Genomic DNA, 6,977 nt, shown 5'->3' on the forward strand with positions numbered 1-6,977 from the left:
TGGGAAGCACATACAAAAGCAGGACGACACATTGACATACAAAAAAGGCAGCTTGGTGCAGTAATTAGCTATCACTGTGTGGAGGGTTCGGGAAGGACCAAACCACAAAGGTATATTTTACGTAGTTATTTTATATTTCTACAAGAGGCTATTTCTATAGTTCAAACTCGTGACCTCCTAATCACATGACAACAACTATAACAGTTATGCCAAGGCTCCCTTCACACACCAACACTCAATCCTCTTTACATATTATCAATCACGGCAACTAGAAACATTTGGCCTTGGCTCGAAATCTTTTTCTTGTTTGAGACCAACGTCATCATCATGGTAACTAGATACATTTGGCCTTGGCTCGAAATTTTTTTTCTTGTTTGAGACCAACGTCATCATCACGGTAACCATATGCATTTGGCCTTGGCTCAAAATCTTTTTCTTGTTTGAGACCAGAATCGTCATCATGGTAACTAGAAACATTTGGCCTTGGCTTGAAATCTTTTTCTTCTTCTTTCAACTTGGTATCGTCGTGGTAACTAGATACATTAGGAATTGGTTCACAATTAGACGATTTGTCACAATCAATTCTGATCTCTTTATGTGACCGAGGCATAAGATGTTGGATTGCTTTAGGCATTGGCTCATCTTTCATCACGTCTCTCCAGTATTCTCCAGGTCTTTTCTTGCATCAGTGTACTGCTCAAAAATGAAAGAGGACTATTAATCCCATGCTGCATATATGGATTAAATTAATTTTTTTTTATCATGAGTACAAAGTTCATAAATGTCATAATACATAAACACACTCAAACTTGGCTTAGCTTTAACTGACAATTAGTAAGCACTTCAACTTTGAGAGTGCACATCTAGACACCTCAATTTGGTCTAAAATTGCAAATAAATACTCCAACTCGTGCATGTCTCCATTGTGTCTCGTGGACATCTGACTCCGATGTGGCACATCGATTTGGAGGTGTTTAGATAATCAATTTGTAAGTTGGAGAGCAACTAATTCAGTGGAAGATGAGTGTGCATATTCAAAGTTAGAGTATTTACTTTGCTGGGTGAAGCCAAATTTAAGCTTAAAACATCAATATTCATGTAACATAGGAATAGTCAATTCAAATGAATGATTAATCAAATTAATCAAATGTCAGTTTCGCTAAAGAAGAGCAAACATGCATTCTTTTAATTTAGGCAACATTTTTAGATAACTATAAGTCCGGATCAGTTTACGTATATTTTGTTGGGCTCAGTTGATGTGAATGGAAAATGAAAAGTTTCTTTGAAGGGACACAACTCTTCGAGTAAAAGACACACTATTTCGGAAAAAGGTATGACTGTTTGAATGGTTGTGGCAGTTCGGAAAAGACACACTCTTTTGAATGGACAGACATGACTGTTCAGAAAGGAAACACCTTTTCGGTGAACCATTGCCACCTTTCGGAAGGGGCACTATGCTATATAAACCTGCATTTTTCCACAGGTTTAGTACGAATGTTTATGCACTTGAAAACATTTCTTGTCTGTGTGATCGTCTAACTGTTGAGTGAGTTCGAAGAGAATCCGATCGTTTAAGGTACCACAACAGTCGAATTGTTAAATCATTTTATCCTGGGAGGAAATTTCTGCAACCTCGGGTACTTGAGGGGAATTATTTCCTTAAGGACACTCCGTGAATTCGGAGAACTTGGCTTTTTCTGTCATCTAATTTTCTTTAAAATACTGAAAACACACTTCTTTGAAAGATCATTTTTTATCTTGTGTTGAAGGTGTTGGAAACTTCATAAGTGTTCTTGATTTATTCTTGAACTTGTGTTGAAGTTATTTTGCCAAAATACAGATTTTTGTGTACCCGAAAACAACAATCTTAAGGAAATAATTTTTAAAAAAATATATTTTTTTTGCTTGTTGGTGAAATTTTCTTTTCACTAAAGTTTTTTTTTCCATAATCTGTATTGTCTGATTTCTGGAGATTAAAGATTTAAGCTTTCTACTCTGTTTGAACCTAACAAGTGATTTGAAGAAATAAAATATTTATCGCAAGTTAGAGATCATTTGGTTGACGATTGGAAGTCATAAAAACTTCATCGTTAAACTAGAAACAAGGGGTGTTTAAAGTTGTTGCAACTTTATAAGTAGTATTTTGATATACTAAAATTTACTGTCTTGTTGTGAAAGGAAGATGACTACTAACAGTCAAGTGAATGATACTGCAACGACTATGGCAGCAACTAATGTTTCCACAATGAGTCATACGAGTGCTCCGCAGGCAATCGCACTAGCGGAGAAACCCAAAAAATTCACAGGTGTTGATTTCAAAAGGTGGCAACAGAAAATGTTCTTCTACCTTACAACTTTATGTCTTCAAAGATTCACATCTGAAGAAGCTCAAAAGGTACCTGAGGAAACTTCGGACCAGGAGAAATTTATCATTATGGAGGCGTGGAAACACTCTAATTTCCTATACAGGAATTACATTCTAAATGGCCTCCAAGATGATCTATACAATGTGTATAGTGGAATGAAGACGACAAAAGAGTTGTGGGGGGCGCTAGAAAGAAAATATAAGACTGTGGATGCTGGAACCAAAAAGTTCTTCATTGCAAAATTTCTTGAGCTTAAAATAATTGACAGCAAGTCTGTTCTATCTCAAGTCCAGGAACTGCAAGTTATCATCCATGATCTCCTCGCGGAAGGTATGAGTTTGATGAATACCTTTGTTGAACATATTAAAAATGTTCTTAATGTTCACATGAACTTAATTATAGGTATGGTTGTGAACGAGGCATTTCAAGTCGCGGCAATAATAGAGAAGTTACCACCGATGTGGAAGGACTTCAAAAACTACTTGAAACATAAGGGAAAGGAGATGACAGTCGAAGATCTTATAGTAATACTACGTATTGAAGAAAACAACAAAGTCGCGAAAAGAAGGTCAAAAGGAAATTCTGCAATAAGTGGAGCAAATATTGTAGAAGACGACCACAACAACTCCAAAAAGCGAAAAAAAAAAAGTTGGACATGAAAGCAATCAACCTAAGAAGAAATTCAAGGGAAAATGCTTTAACTGTGGCAAGATTGACCACAAGTCAACGGATTATCGTACACCCAAGAAAGGCAAAAAGAAGGACCAAATAAATATGGATGAATCCAAGAAAGAAATGGACGATCTGTGTGTCATGCTGTCTGAATGCAACTTGGTGGGAAATCCTCGAGAATGGTGGATGAATTCCGGTGCCACCTGCCATGTTTTTGATTCATAAATCCAAACACCTAGATATTAATGAAAATGCGGTAATTGGATCAGATAATACTGAATTCTTTAAACACATTTATCCGTATAAAACTAGACATGAACAATATAGTGGGGGTCTAAATGACCTTGAGATGAACTAAGTGAGGATGTACATAATGATAAGAATTCAAGATGTAGTACACGTCAAAGAACGTCAACTTTATTTGAATCATATTTTGTAACATTTCTATTAGAAAATAAGCCTCAAACGTTTAAAGAAGTGATGTCGTCGTCAGACTCATCCTTTTGGAAAGAGGCAGTCAATAGTGAGATTGATTTAATCTTAATTAACTATGCGTGGGAACTTGTTGATCTTCCTCCAAAAAATAAACCTTTAGGTTCTAAATAGATCTTCAAAAGAAAAATAAAATCAGATGGTACTATTGATAAATACAAGGCAAGACTTGTAGTATAAATCTTTAAACAAAAGGAAGGTCTTGATTACTTTGATACATACTCGTCTGTAACGAGGATAACATCGATTCGGATGTTAATTACCTTGGTGGCAGTATATGGTCTTCAAATCCATCAAATGGATGTGAAAACAGCATTCCTAAATGAAGAATTGGAAGAAGAAATTTACATGGAACAGCCTGAGGGTTTTGTGGTTCCATGAAAAGAAAATAAGGTCTGTAAACTAATTAAGTCACTTTATGGACTAAAGCAAGCACCTAAATAGTGGCATGCGAAATTTGATCAAACCATGTTGGCAAACGGGTTCAAGATAAATGGATGTGATAAATGTGTTTGCATTAAAGACACTCCAAATTACCAAGTCATTGTTTGTTTGTATGTGGATGATATGTTGATCATCAGTAGAGACATTTCTGACATAAGTGCTACGAAGCGAATGCTCAAGAGTAATTTTGATATGAAAGACCTTGGAGTTATGGATGTGATCATGGGAATAAGAATCCATAAAACTCCAGAAGTGTTGGCATTGTCATAATCTCATTACATCGAAAAGGTACTTGACAAATTCAAGTATTTGAAATTCGGTATCGCCAAGACTCCATTGGACGTGAGCTTTGCACTTCAAAAGAATGAAGGTGAAAGTGACTCACAGTTGGAGTATGCAAGAGTGTTGGAATTTTTAATGTATATAATGAATTTTACACGAACAGACATCGCGTGTGCTATTAGTAAGTTGAATCGGCACACGAGTAATCCCACTAAAACTCATTGGATGGAAATGAAAAGAGGTTTAGGTATCTTAAATACACTCAAGACTATGTTTTGCACTATAATAAATATCTCGCGGTACTTAAAGGATATAGTGATTCAAATTGGATCACCAGATCAAACGAAGTAAAATCCACAAGTGGATATGTATTTACTATCGATGGAGGAGCGGTCTCTTGAAAATCATTCAAACATATATGTATTGCTCGCTCTACAATGGAATCTGAGATTATAGCATTAGATAACGCCAGTGAAAAAGCAGAATGGCTCCAAAATTTCTTAGAAGATATTTCTTATTGACCCAAACCAGTGACACCAGTATGTATACACTGTGATAGCCAAGCGGCAATAGATAGGATCCGAAGCACGATGTATAATGATAAATCTCGCTATATAAGACGGAGACATAATACCATTAGAGAACTTCTCTCTAGTGGAATTATCATTGTTGACTATGTAAAGTCAAAGGATAATTTGTTGGATCCACTTACAAAAGTTCTGTCTAGAGAAGGAGTTGAGAGGACATCCAAGGGAATGGGTTTACGGCCTAGGACAAGTCAGCATGGTGGTAACTTTACCTAGAAGACTAGAGATCCCAAGAGCTAGGCTCAAGGAGATCAAATAAAGTTGTGTCTGACAGGTTCAACATTATCAATATACCCAACCCATTCTCATGATGTAGACAATGTTTAGTAAATAAGTAAAAGACTTATGGTGTGAAGTCTTTTAATGATTATCTAAATTTGGCAGATTTGACTAAATAGTTTAAAATCTATAGGATTGAACATTTAGAAATCACCTATGTGAGGGTGAAGTGGAAGCCTCTTTAAGGAGAATGTTAGTAAAGGCCTATTCTCTAAGCTCTAATGAGACCGAGATGTGTTCATGACTGAAACAAATAAAACCGTGAGAACCATAAATGATAAAAGGTTGGTTGTGTGACATGTGTTGTCTAGGTGTACATTAAAGCTCTACAATTCAAAGATATCAAATCTACCAATTGATCGAGTGCATCCGATGCATGTTCAATATGGAAAGTTCAAAGAGAAACCCATTTATCCAGATACAATCAGTCTTTGCTTGATGATCACATACTTGTCCATAAATTTTTACAAAGAGTAGTCATTTCCCATTCATGTGGGGGGTTGTTGGGTTCAATAAGTGTGAATGAAAAATGAAAAGTTTCTTTGAAGGGACACAATTCTTCGAGTAAAATACACACTATTTCGAAAAAAGGTATGACTATTTGGATGGTTGTGGTTGTTCGTAAAAGATACACTCTTTTGAATGGACAGATATGACTGTTCAGAAAGGATACACCTTTTCGGTGAATCATTCCCAACTTTCGAAAGAGGCACATAATGGCTATATAAACCTACATTTTTTCCACAAATTTAGTACGAATATTTCTGCACTTGAAAACATTTCTTGTTTTCTAAAATACTTCGTGTGATCATCTAATTATGGAGTGAGTTTGAAGAGAATCTGATCATTTGAGGTACTACTACAGTCGGATTGCTAAGCCACTTTATCCTGGGAGGAAAATTTCGCAACCTCGGGTACTTGGGGGAAATTATTTCCTCAAGAAAACTCCATGAATTTGAAGGACTTGGCTTTTTCTGCTTCATCTAATTTTCTTTAAAATACTGAAAACATACTTCTTTGAAAGGTCATTTTTGATCTTGTGTTGAAGGTGTTGGAAACTTTATAAGTGTTCTTGATTTATTCTTGAACTTGTGTTGAAGTTGTTTTACCAAAATATAGATTTTTGTGTACCCAAATCCAAAACATTTTGACTAATTTCAGAAAATATTTATCACTGTCCATTGATAACCTGTACTAGATAACTCTGTCTTGTGAAAATTTAATCAGATAAGAACATCTAAAAACACTTACTAGGGCAAGTGAAGAAAGCAAGAAGAGGAAAGCAATATGCGATTTCATTATTACTTCAAAAGTTATTGTTATTGATATTAATTTGCTTAATAATTTTGATGCATAGATATAAACTTTATAGACTGTAATACCCCGATCATTCCTTAAGCCTAAATCTGTCTTTTTGAATAGATATGTATGACTTTCAAAGTGATTGATGTTTAAACCATGTTTTATTTCTCTAATTTCCACTTATTGTTATGTAGAGCATTGAATAAGCTTTCCATCGATACCAATTTCATAAAAATCTGACATCCGACAAAGGAGTTATGGCCATTTTACTAAACGATATCGGAATGCCCAGGTTTGACCGTCGACCTGGTGGACCGTCAGGTCCTTGGTGGACCGTCAAGTGTCCCGTCAAGATAAGGCATTAGCTCTCTTTTTGGGATGTCGTGTGACGATCAAAGTGGTGGACCGTCACAAAGTTGACAGACCGTCAAGGTGTCCTTCAGACCGAGACAGAATATCTCATTTCTGGCCCTCAGGTGACGGACGACTTGGTGGACCGTCACTTTTTTGACGGACCATCAGGTCAACCATCACGTCGAGGCAGAATGTTCCA

General features: G+C 36.0%; 1 pseudogene; it reads right to left on the reverse strand.

Moving 5' to 3' along the window:
• Positions 1–255: 255 nt before the first annotated feature.
• On the reverse strand, positions 256–6,421 carry LOC107852096 (annotated as a pseudogene).
• Between the last annotated feature and the right edge of the window lie 556 nt (positions 6,422–6,977).

The sequence above is a fragment of the Capsicum annuum genome, chromosome 10, assembly GCF_002878395.1.
Source record: "Capsicum annuum cultivar UCD-10X-F1 chromosome 10, UCD10Xv1.1, whole genome shotgun sequence".
NCBI lineage: Eukaryota > Viridiplantae > Streptophyta > Magnoliopsida > Solanales > Solanaceae > Capsicum > Capsicum annuum.